Raw genomic sequence first — 13,374 nt, forward strand, 5'->3', positions numbered from 1 at the left:
CTGCCGTTACTAGCCCTTCCCCCCACGGGAGCCATCCTGGCCCCCAGGAAGAGTGGCCCTCTGCGCAAGGCGGGACTGGATATTGGCTGAGGGTGGGCACAAGCAATAAGGGGTGGGCATCTTTCTTCTTGCCAAGGGCAGCTCCCATTGTTGTCTCTTGGGTAAGAAGGCCCCTGTACCCAGGAGCCCCTCAACACATTATCAGGGCTGTGTGCTTGTGGTAGGGTAGGATGACCCACTGCTGCTTGGAGGGCTCTGGGAAACGTGAGTGTGGGGCCTGGGGAGGGGAGGGAGATCCATGGGGAAGTGACCCCGGAGGGTCCCTGCTCTGAGGCTCCTCTTCCTTTGAGGAGATCAGCAGCAATCCCAAGAGAATCCCGCCCCCCCCCCGCCCCCGAGAGGCTGGCAGCCCTGTTGGTGGGTGGGATGAGGAGTTAATCCTGGAGGTGTGGCGGGAGCTTTGTGCTCCCTTTCAGCCCACAAACGAAGTGGGCCAGGAGGGGGGGGGGGTGTTGCGCATGTGAATCCACTCTGGGCTGAGCCTGAGGTCCAGGGTGGGATTGGAGAAGCTTCAGAAGCAGCCAATGGCTGAGAGGCTTCCAATCAAGGGTGCCAACCCTTCAAATCAATCACGCACCTTGAGCCAATTGGGCTCAGTTGTGGGAGACCCCTTTGTTGTGCATTATATAAGCTGAGGGGGTTTTGGAGTTAGCCAAGCGAAGTCTTGGTGTCTTGTGTCTCATGCACTCTCATGATTCAAGAGCTGCGATGATTCCATGTCCTGTGCTCCCTGAACCCACGTGTTTTCTACTGAGGAGGTTTCTCCTGCTCCTGCAGACGCTGCTTTTCCCTCCTCAAGGGGTCCCTGTGGCGTGATCTGCAGCACGGAAGCACAAAAGGGGGTGGGGGTGGGGGTGGGTTTTGCCCTGCAGCCAATGGAGCCTTTCCTAGTGCCTGGCTATCCTAGGCCTGGGGGTGTTTAGGGGGGTGGGGGCGGGGAGATGGGTCTGCTCCTCCCTACATGATGCGGGGATGTTTGGCAAGGGTTCCTGCATCCCCCCCAGCAACACGAGGGCTTTCTACCAGGCCATCTTGCTGGAGTCCCCCTTCCATATGGAGCCACCCAAGTTCCAGCCTGACCGTTCCAGCAGGGACCGTTTCCTCTTTGGAGCCGGAGTTAGTGCTGCCCTAAAATAGGACGCAAACAGCAGCCGTCTCTGTCCCCCACATCCGCCTACTGAAGCCCTGCGGGTGTAACATAACACAAGCGAAGACAACAAACACCATCAAGCCATTCTGCTGCCTTGTGTCTGAGCAAGTGTGCGTTCTCACAAACGTCTATCACTTGTCTTGTCTTCAAGGTTCTTCTGCTGCTTCAGACCAAACTGGCCCCCCACTTGAGCCCCGACAAAGGCTGAAGCCACAGAAGGAGCCACCTCCCCCATGGGATCCAGGCCGCTGCCGTGAGTGCGGACAGAACGGTTCCAGCCGCTTTGCGGAATACGCGCCTTTTTGCTTGGCTCTTCTCCGGAGATCAGACAAGCAAGAGTTAATCAGAATGCTTATAATTTACATAAGTATGGGGACCATTTTGCTCAAGGGAAACCCTGAGAGAGAGAGAGAGAGAGTCTATGGTCCTGCAGTGACATCTGTAATAGTCTCAAATCTGTAAGAGCTCACAGTGTTTAACTTCTGCTACTGCCTTCCCTTAAGAGCCTCTTGTGGCGCAGAGTGGTAAGGCAGCCGTCTGAAAGCTTTGCCCATGAGGCTGGGAGTTCAATCCCAGCAGCCGGCTCAAGGTTGACTCAGCCTTCCATCCTTCCGAGGTTGGTAAAATGAGTACCCAGCTTGCTGCTGGGGGGTAAACGGTAATGACTGGGGAAGGCACTGGCAAACCACCCCATATTGAGTCTGCCATGAAAACGCTGGAGGGCGTCACCCCAAGGGTCAGACATGACTCGGTGCTTGCACAGGGGATATCTTTACCTTTATCTTTTTACTGCCTTCCCTTGGTATTTTTTTTCCAATTTGTCACATCTTATCTTTGAATTGTCTGACTTTCACGTGCCTAGGATCCCTCCTCCTTTGTAAGCTACACGCACACCATGTGCTCAGAGAGGCCCCCCCCCTCCTACTTGGAGCTGCAAACATCTCTAGTCACAGTCACCTCTGGAGCACCTCTGAAACCTCCTGCTCCATCAGAGCTCTATGCTCCGCCTCTTTGTGTTAGTGCAGGGGTAGTCAACCTGTGGTCCTCCAGATCAGTGGTCCCCAACCTGCAGGCTGTGGCCCGGTGCCGGGCCGCGAAGGCCATGGCGCCGGGCCGCGGCTCCCTCTCCCCGCCCCCCCCCCCGCAGTAAAAAAACTTCCCGGGCCGCAGGCTTGCGGCCCGGGAAGCCTCTTACTGCGGGAGGGCGGGGAGAGGGAATCAGTGCCGGCTGCGCACATGTGGGCGCGGCCCGATGCGTGGGCGCAGCACGCGGGTGCGGCCCGATGCAGAAAGAAAGGTTGGGGACACTGACCCTCGCTTCCTCCAGTACTTGTCAGACCATATGTCTCTACTTCAAGGGGGTGCCTCTGGCTCAATCTCACCTGATTATGTAGGGAAGAGTTTGCAGACACACACAGGTATCTGGAGGGAAAGACGAGCTCTGCTGGGCCAGTCCAATCCCAGCATCTTTACTAAGCTTTCTCTCAAACATTTTTCACATTTTTAATCTTTAGTTTTCACAGAATGTATTAAAAGAACACCAGCTTCTTTGCATGCCAAGCGTATCTCTTTCCCTTGTCCTTGTTTTGCAGTTTAATTTAGCAACACACAGCAGGCTTTTACCTCATTCCACTCTTTTCTATTAATTTGTGAGGAGTAGCAACTTATGGGATTCTGTGTCTAGGGGAGCATTTTCTGTGTCCTCCTCGTCTGACTCACTGTGCCCCCTGCTCTGCTGCCAAAGGACCACTGCATGCAATCGGTGGGATGGAGCAGGCAAGGGGGATCGTGCCATCAGACTAGGCAGGCACTGACACAGCCAAAAGAAAGGCAAAAAGGCCCAAACAAATGAATTTAAGTATGGTACCAAATAAACTGGTGGGCAACCATCTCCAAAGGGAAGTCTACCATGTAGGGAGAATATTTTGATGAAAGTTGTGGGGATTATCAATTTGTTTTTGTACAACATTTGAATTATCAGAGAGGTTGAAGCAACACATATTTTCTATAGATTGGTAACCTTGATGATGCAGCAGGAGCAAATAATCAATGGCAGCTTGGCTATCGACCGTATATACTCGCATATAAGCCAAGTTTTCCAGCACAGTTTTTAGCACTTAAAAGACCTCCTCGGCTTATATGCGGGTAATTGATTAACAGCCTGCCCCCAGCCAGCCAATCGTAGCATCAAGATCTGGAAACAGAGAAGCAACCAATGCAGCTGTCTAAGCCATGGCTGGACATGAGTACTCCAAAATGATTTAGTGAGGACCCATGCAGCTGCATTCTGTACCAGCTGGAATTTCTGGGTCAAATACAAGGGTAGGCCCGCATACAGAGAGTTACAGGAGTGTAATCTGGAAGTGACAGTTGCTTGGATCACTTTGGCCAAGTTTTCTGAGGACGGGTAGGGTGTTATTAGCTGTGCCTGGCACAGATGAAAAAACACCATCTGGGCTACCTTTGTGACCTGAGCCTTCATAGATAGTGAGGCATCGAACATCACCCCCAAATTCCTGGCTGGTGATGCAGATGGCAGCTGCACCCCATCCAGGCAAGGAAGACGCACTTCCTGGTCCTGCCCCCTTCAACCCAGCCACAGGACCTCCATTTGAGTTTCAGGCGACTCTTCCCGATCCAGCCAGCCACTGCTTCCAGACAACAGGCAAATGGCTCTGGGGGGAGATCCAGCCGGCCCTCCATCAGGAGCTGCAGGGGGTGTCATCTGCATCCTGATAACAGCCCAGCCCATAATTCCAGACCAGCTGGGCCAGAGGGCGCATATAGATATTAAAAAGTGTTGGGGAGAGTATCTTGTGGCACCCCACAGGGGAGTGTAAAGGGGTTCAACAACTCCTCCCCTACTGCAACCTGTTCTCAAGAGAGGTGGTCTGCCATTTCAAGGCTGTCCCCCCTATCCTTGTGTCAGTGAGGCGGCACACCAAGAGCTTGTGGTCCACCACATCAAATGCTAGTTACACTCCTCTAACAGGACTTCTGTAGCTTGGTTTACATGGGCCTCCCCTTATCCATGCTCTGGAAATGGCAACTGGACCAGAATGCAGCAGCCAGAATCCTTGTGGGCACTCCCTGGAGGACACACATGCGACCAGCATTTTGTTGGCTGCACTGGCTTCCATTTGAATTCTGTATCAAGTTTAAGGTTCTGGTACTCACCCACAAGGCCACCTGCAACCCAGGGCCTGCCAAAGAGTGCTTTGTTAATTCTAAGCAGCTGGTTGTCCTGGCCCTCAAGTGGTCCATCTGGCCTCAACTAGGGACAGGACATTTTCCATCCAGGCCACCAGCTGCTCATACAAGCTTCTGGAACACATCTGGGCCCTAACATAGGTGCAAGGCGGAGCTCTCCTGCCAGGTTTTTGGTTGGGGCCAGAAAAGGGGGTTGGGGAGGCGGAATAGGGCTTGCAATGCTAAATCAGCCACAGGTAGGTTCTTGTGGTAAAATGATAGGAAGTGATGTACTGTCTCTTGTGTGATGTCCCACGGCCCCATCCCTGTGTACCATCACACTATTGCAATAGCACCCCCCTTCCTTGGTGGTTCTCAGCTCAACTCCACAATATCCTTGCTGACAGATAACATCATTTCATTCTCTGCCCCTGTAAAACACTTTCTAAATTAGGGTTTGACATTGAGATTGATAGCAAAGACATGACAGCCCCAGAAATTGATGTACAGCAATCCTGGACCTGTCGACAGACTGTGTTAGTTGTGTGCCCTGATGAGAAATGATCTATCTTCACTAGCAGCAGAATAATCCTCTCCGTGATTTACTCAATTAGAAGAGAAGAATGAAGTTGAAGGTTGAATCATTTCAGGAGGGTGGTCCCTTGCCCTGGAAATGGCATTCTGATGAATGAATCATAGAATCATAGAAACATAGAGTTGGAAGGGGCCATACAGGCCATCTAGTCCAACCCCCTGCTCAACGCAGGATTCGCCCTATGCACCAATGGAATGCACCAATGCTACTTCCGGTTGCTAGATGACCAGCATTTCTGCTCCATGTCCATGACCCCTGGAATGCTTGCATAGATCAAAGACAACACACAGTCCTCACAGTGACATCACCCAATGATACACCAGACTGGAAAATGTTTTCATGAGTTTTTTAAGCTGCAGTGAAAAGATAAAGCCACAAAGCCCTTGTACAAAGAATAAGGCTTACCTAGGATTTTATATATCTCCCTCATGCCTTCCTCATAGGGCTGGCTCAGATGCCTGGAAAAATACCATAATGCCAGCCCCTTAGTGTTACCTTGAGCCTGTCACATGGCATGGGATGACTGGGTCAGCACTTGCCCCCAGGTTTGCATCTGGCAGAGCCTTCCCAGACCTCTGACATCAGCTCATATCTGGCTCCGGGCTGCCTTGAAGGCTGATTGACAATGGCCCTTCGTTTTTAGCTGAAACAATTTCAAGGGCTCTGTTATTTGTTTGTTTGTTGCTTGCCACTCCCAGGCTAGCTGGCTCGTGGTGCATTACAATACTTAAAACCCCACAATAAAATGCATAACATCCCACCCCTTAAGGAAATCACAGCAGTGTGTAATCTAAGCCCAATCCCACCCACTTCCCTAGGCTCAATGTACCCCCTTTATCCATTCTGTGCCTCAGGGGAGAGAAGAAAATATGGGGGTGAGCCAGTGTTCCCAGTTGTGATGTATGTTTCTTTAAGAGGTTCATTCTCTTAGCACACCTGTGATGCATTTAAGCAACCTTGTTTTTCTGGTGGGTGGTTCTCCTTTCGCTATTGCCTTTTTGTTGCTGCTCCAGCTTTCTTTTAATCGTCGTGCAAATAAACGTACCTGTGTTCAACAAGACAATCTGGACGTTGGTTCTTGGGCCAGCAGAGACATTACACCAGTTGTGGCAAAAAGGGGCCCATAGATCTTAATTGGACTAGCCTCAACCAAATTCCTGGCAGAATTCCTCGGAGTTGAATGGCTGCCAAAGTGCGCACAAGCCTAGTTGGGGCCAGGCACACTTCCCTTGGGCCAGAGACCACCAACTTCTTGTATACTGGTAGGGTTAAACCATCGAAGGATGGTTGATGGTGGTATAATATGAGTCACATGGTGACTCGGTAGTAAAAAAGGCAAAGGATTTGGGGCTGTATGTAAAGAACTATAGATCACCCAAGATCACTTGGGTGTGAAATTGGGGGCACTGTGGGTAGGCAGGTAGTTGTGAATTCCTGCATTGTGCAGCTGGCTGGAGGAGACGACCCTCGAGGTCCCTTCCAATCTCCATGAGTTCCAAGCATTGTGGGGGACCTTGGAGCAGTGGGAGGGGTTGTTCTTTAAAGGGACTAAACTCTACATTTCTCAACTGCCCGTCCAGAGGTTTTGAGAGTATTTAATGATTCTAAGACAGTGGAACATTTCAGTTTCATGAAAATTCTTCATCTAGGCCACCAGAGCTTCCAGTGGCCTTATTTGTGCAAAGGTGTGGAAGCATGTGCAGGGATGTCCCTCCTGTCTCATGGCCAAACATGCAGGGCTGTTGCAGCTGCTAGAGACCATCTCCATGGACGATCACTGGCCTATCTCCTAACCGGGGAAAGGCAGTTCTCTGGGTGGGAGTTGATTTGATCTCTGAGCAGTCTCACTTTGTGCCCTGCCCCTCTCTGCCAATGGCCCAAAAGCTTGCTTCTCTCTTCATTCAGGATGTATATAGATTGCACAGTTTGTCCCACAAAGCCATGTTTGTCCGCAGGGCTCAGTTGGTTGCCATTTTCTGGTGGGAGTTGCTCAAGCTGCTAGGGGTTGAACAAGCCATTAATGTGGGCTACCACCTCTTATGGCACAGAGTGATAAGGCAGCAGACATGCAGTCTGAATTTCTGCCCATGAGGCTGGGAGTTCATTTCCAGCAGCCGGCTCAAGGTTGACTCAGCCTTCCATCCTTCCGAGGTCGGTAAAATGAGTACCCAGCTTGCTGGGGGGTAAACGGTAATGACTGGGGAAGGCACTGGCAAACCACCCCGTATTGAGTCTGCCATGAAAACGCTGGAGGGCGTCAGCCCCAGGGTCAGACATGACTCAGTGCTTGCACAGGGGATACCTTTACCTTTACCTTTACCACCTTGAAGTGAATGGAGAAACAGAATGAGTGAACCAGGTACTTGAGCAATATCTCCGGTGCTTTGCTCACTACCAAGAACATGACGGGAATGACCTAATTTGATTATCTTAATTTATGTACAATAATTAGGTCCACACCGGCACTAGGATGCCCCCCCTTTGAGGTAGTCTATGGCACCAATATCCTGGGCTCCTGAGCTCAATGGACCCCCCAACTGAAAGCATGGATAGCTCATGTCCAAAGTGCCTGATCTGCTATAGTGGCTGCTTTAGAGACAATAAAGGCTGACCACAAACTCCAAGTCCACAAGAAACAGCTCCGGGCACCCCCCTGGCATGTGGGAGACAAAGCCTATTTATCTACTAAATACCATTGCTGCGAACACCTGTCTCAAAAGCTAGCTTGTAAATTTGTTGGGCCATTTACGGTTTCTCATCTAATAAATGATGTCACTTCTGAACTTTCTCTCCCTAAAACTTATAGAAATATTCCTTCTGTTTCCTATTGTAGCAGGCTCTCCCATGCACCAGACCTTGATGCAGCTCCCGATACTTCCATTCCTATCTATGTAGATTAACACACTCACTGTGAAGTCAACAAGATTTTGGACTCTAGAATGGATCAGGGGCAAATCCAGTACCTGGTTGACCAGAAAGAATTCCCTTTGGGAACTGGGAGTGGGTAGATGCTTCCCATGAGAAAGCCCCCAAGTTGGTTTGAGATTTTCACTCTGCTTACCCCTTGAAACCCAATGCCTTGGTGGGAGGAGGATAGATTTGGAGTGGTGGGATTTCAGAATGCTATGCTTCTGCTATTTGTTTTGATTCTGTTTGATTTTCTTTAGGATGCTTAGGGCTGATCCTGCGTTGAGCAGGGGGTTGGACTAGATGGCCTGTATGGCCCCTTCCAACTCTATGATTCTATGATTCTATGTGTAGATGCAAAGTTTATTGCAGCCAGCTTCCTTCTCTTTCTTCTCCCTTTCACACCTTATCCTCCAATTCATCTTCCTTATCTCCAGGGTGCAGCACTACAGCCTCAAGCATCTCACTATCTGCCTGGTTGGCTCGCTTTGAAGAAGTCCCATGTTTATCAGGTTTTCATGGGAGTGGGTGCAAGGGAAGTGGTTATGTGCTGTCCTTGTTCTATTGTACCCCAGTTCTGACAAGGTACTTGCCAGGCTAACTTTCTCGCTTTAGAATAAATGCCTCTTTTGCACCAAGTCAAAAACTGTGGGTTCTGAATAACTGAAGAAACTTGACAGTCAGGCAGTCTCTCAGATATTCTGGTCCCAACCATGAAGGCCTTAGAAGTTAATAATCTTAAAGGTTATTATTCAATTGGGAGCCAGTGCATCTGGGCTGGCAAAATGGAGTTCTACCACCAGGCTTTTGATCAAGGCCAATAAATTAATACACCAAGCAGAGCCTAGAGACCCCTCCCACCACCAACTACATCTTGAAGACCGGATGTTAACCCATGGTACTGGAAAACACAAATTAACAAGCTGCAACATCAGAAAGCTATGATTAAATGTTAAATGTAAACATTTTGTTGTTACAAGCTTTACTGTTCTCAATTATTATTTGTTCAAATTATGGCATTCATTGTAGCATATCATTAATTTCACTGTAAACCACCCTGACCATCAGGGAAGGGTGGTATATAAATGTAATAAATAAATAAACCTGTCTTAATGTCAAACCTGAAGAGAACTCACAACAGGCTTCTTAATTAAAGAAAGCTTTATTGGAAAGTAGAGCCTCTTGTGGCGCAGAGTGGTAAGGCAGCGACATGCTGTCTGAATTTGTCTGCCCATGAGGTTGGGAGTTCAATCCCAGCAGCCGGCTCAAGGTTGACTCAGCCTTCCATCCTTCCGAGGTCGGTAAAATGAGTACCCAGCTTGCTGGGGGGTAAACGGTAATGACTGGGGAAGGCACTGGCAAACCACCCCGTATTGAGTCTGCCATGAAAACGCTAGAGGGCGTCACCCCAAGGGTCAGACATGACTCGGTGCTTGCACAGGGGATACCTTTACCTTTACCTTTTATTGGAAAGTACTACACGCTATAGGACTGAGAAGTCAAATCTGACTAGAGTACAGATTTGCTTCTGCTTATCAATACAATTCTCCCGCTCAAAACTTGACAGTTCCCAAGGGAGGGGAGCCAGAGAAAAGACACATGTGTAATTAAAACAGAGATACATTCTCATGGCCTTGACTAGGTGACAACAAACCCAGGCTCAGCCGAGAGGCCACAACATGTGATAAGGTTACAAAAACAAATTATTCACTTTTATGGTTAGCAAGAATACAGGACCTGGAACAACCAGGCGCCAAGCAATATAACTGACATGGAGGAACTCAGGCTAATTTATGACAGAGATTCTACAATCCTGACATCCCTCCGCACTAAAAAAGACCTCCCCCACCCTAGCCCGCATCCACAGGACGAGGACAATCAGGGAATGCGTGGTGGAAAGCCCAGAGGAGGCGAGGTGCCTTTACATTTTCTGCCTCCACCCACTCCCTCTCACCCGAAGGAAAATCCTTCCAATCCACTAAATATTGGAGGCGACCCTTGTGCACACGGGAGTCCAAAATTTGGTTGACTTCGTAGTGAGTGTCTTTATCAATGTAGACCGGTACTGGTGTTGATAGTGGAGGGTGCCACACATCAGGCACAGGGGCTCGCCGCAGCAGGCTGGAATGAAAAACCGGATGTACATTCCTGTAAGTTTTAGGCAAACATAATTCTACAGTAACAGCATTGATCAGTTTCACAATTGGAAAAGGTCCCACGTATTTAGGACCCAACTTCTTAGACTTTTGCTGACAGCGCAGATTCTTTGTAGACAGGTAAACGAGATCACCCACTTTCCACGCGGGAGCTGGTGCACGTTTTTTGTCTGCCTGGGTTTTATAAGCCTGTTTTGCCTCCTCGAGGCTAGAGACAATGTCAGGCCAACCAGCACTGATAGTTGCAGCCCACTTGGTGACTTCAGGGGCCTCGGTGGAACTTAGATCCCAGGTGGGTGCAGCCACTAAGTCTGTCCCGTACACCACTTTAAAAGGTGACACTCCCGTGGAGGCATGCACCCCATTGTTATAGGCAAACTCAGCAAGAGGCAAGAGGGCAACCCAGTCGTTTTGTTGGTGGTTAATAAAACAGCGCAGGTACTGTTCAAGAATTTGGTTTACTCTTTCAGTCTGGCCGTTGGATTCAGGGTGGTAGCCCGATGTCAAGGCTTGCTCCACTCCCAACAACCTCAGGAGCTCCCGCCAGAACTTGGCAACGAACTGGGGGCCCCGATCCGTGAGCAGGCGCCTCGGGATCCCATGTAGGCGGATTATGTGGGTCACGAACATGGAGGCCAGTTTGGCTGCTGAGGGCAAGCCAGCACAAGGAATGAAATGGGCTTGTTTGGAAAATGCATCTACTACCACCCAGACCACCGACTTGCCCTGGCTGGGAGGCAAATCCGTGATAAAATCCATGGTAACATCGGACCAAGGACGGGAGGGGGTGGGCAGGGGCTGCAGCAACCCCCGTCTCTTCCCACCAGGGGGTTTGGAAACCAGACAGGTGGGGCAGCCCTGCACGTACTTCTCCACATCACTCCGCAATGTTGGCCACCAATAATGTCTCCTGACCAGGTGCAGAGTTTTCACAAAACCAAAATGTCCTGCGGTTTTTGCATCATGGCAAAGTTTCAAGACGTCCCCGCGCGCTGCCGCCGGGACGTAGAGACGCTCCCCCTTAAAGAACAGGCCCCCCTTATCGGTTAGGTCGGGGCGGAGGGAAGCAAACTCAGAGTCCTGTAACACCTCCTTCTGAACCCACCCACCGGGAATCGAGTTTCCCTTCTTTGTTTGACTGCGCGTCACTGTGGCCATTCCCAGTTGGGCGGGAGTGAAAACTGTGTCCACCAATGGGTCACGCTTACTGTTGTACTGGGGCAAGCGGGATAGAGCGTCCACCAAAAAGTTCATTTTGCCTGGCAGATGCTTGAGAGTAAAGTTGAACCGAGAGAAAAACTCCACCCACCGCATTTGCTTGGCAGAGAGTGAGCGGGGCTGCTTGAGTGCTTGGAGATTTTTATGGTCTGTCCAAACTACAAACGGGACGGCGGACCCTTCCAACCAATGTTTCCAAGTGGCTAAGGCCAACTTTACTGCAGCTGCCTCTTTTTCCCAAATTGCCCAGTTGTGTTCTGCCCCGGAAAACTTCTTAGACAAATAAGCTAATGGGTGTAACTTCCCATCCTCCCCCTCTTGTAGGATCACGGGCCCCATTGCCACATCCGAGGAATCTACTTGCACGGTGAATTGCTTAGCTGGGTCAGCATGGGCCAACACGGGCTCAGATGTAAACAGGAGCTTCAGATTCTCAAAAGCTTCCTGACACCGGGGGGTCCACTGGAGTGGGGCGCCTGGTCGACTTGCCGCTTTCCCCCCCTCCTTTGTTTTTAACAAGTCAGTGAGAGGCAAGGCCACCTTGGCAAAACTAGGGATAAAGGTCCTGTAAAAGTTTGCAAATCCTAAGAAACTTTGGAGTTGCCTTCGCGTCCGGGGTGGTTCCCATGACAGCAAGTCACGCACCTTGCCCGGGTCCATTTCGATCCCCGCTTGAGAGACCCGGAAGCCCAGAAATTCCACCGCATCCCGGTAAAATTCACACTTTGAAAGTTTAGCAAACAAATGGTGCTTCCGCAGTCGGCGGAGCACTTCGCGGACTAATTTGGCGTGCTTGCCCACATCTTCAGAATACACTAAAATATCATCAATGTACACCAACACCCCCTGATACAACAAATCATGCATAATTTCATTTATCATGTTCATGAACACGCCCGGAGCGCCGGCGAGGCCGAACGGCATGACTGTGTACTCTAATTGGCCCAAGGGGGTGTTAAAAGCAGTCAAATACTCATGCCCCTTCTTTATTCGGACCCGGTAATAGGCTTCTCTCAAGTCCAGTTTTGTAAAAATCCGAGCCCTCCCCAAATGTCCCAGCAAGTCCTTAATCAAAGGCAGCGGGTAGGCATTACAGGTGGAAACAGCGTTCAGCCCTCTGTAGTCCGTGCAGAGGCGCAAGGACCCGTCTTTCTTTTTCACAAAAAGGACCGGGGCCGCCAAGGGCGAAGTTGCGGGTCTGATAAATCCCCGGGCTAAGTTTTTGTCCAAAAACTCCCTAAGCTCTTTCATTTCTCTCGGGCTCATCGAGTAAAGTTTGGCTTTGGGAAGGGGCTCCCCTTTCTTTAGCTCGATGGCACAGTCTGTTTTACGGTGGGGGGGAAGTTGGTCGCATTCAGCCTCTGCGAACACATCTGCAAAGTCTCGATACTCCTGAGGGATGGCCGCCCCCCCGGCGGTCCCCACTGCGGCCACGGCCCGGCCGTTTTGAGCGAGTTGGGGCCGCACATACCGCTTGCAACTGGGCGAGGAAAACTTCACCGTTCCCTTTTTCCACTTCACCGTGGGGTCATGCTCCCTCAACCAATCCAAACCTAGAACACATGGGAATGCGGAGTGGGGCGCTACTAGGGGTTGAATTTGCTCCCAATGTTTCTCAACGTCCAAGTCCATCGGGAGCGTTTTCACCGTATCCTCCCCCCCTGGAGCACATTTCCCATCCAGTTGGGTAATTGGTAGGGGCTCCCCCAACGGCACCTTTCCCACCACCAAAGTCTCGGCTAGTGCTGGGCTTACTAGAATTTTGGTACACCCTGAGTCCACAATGCAACGAACTCCCACTTTTCGTCCAGACTTGGGCTCTGTGAGGGTTGCGGGCAAAAGAATCAGGGGGGAGTCACTCACCACTCGTTTGCCCCTGCCGGAGGCCTGCTGGTGGGGCGCCTTTACAACAGGCCGTCTTCGTTTCCCGACTGCTACTACGATTGAACTTCTTCATCCTGGCCGCTGCTCTCCTCCGATTCCTCCACCACAGTCGCGGCCCCAGCTGGAGCCAGCAGAGACTTGGCACTTTTCTTCGGGGCCGTTTTCTTGGTAGTGGACGCTTTGGCTGGGGTCCCTCGCGTCGACTTGGTGCTGGG

This window comes from Paroedura picta, chromosome 15 (genome assembly GCF_049243985.1).
Source record: "Paroedura picta isolate Pp20150507F chromosome 15, Ppicta_v3.0, whole genome shotgun sequence".
Lineage (NCBI taxonomy): Eukaryota > Metazoa > Chordata > Lepidosauria > Squamata > Gekkonidae > Paroedura > Paroedura picta.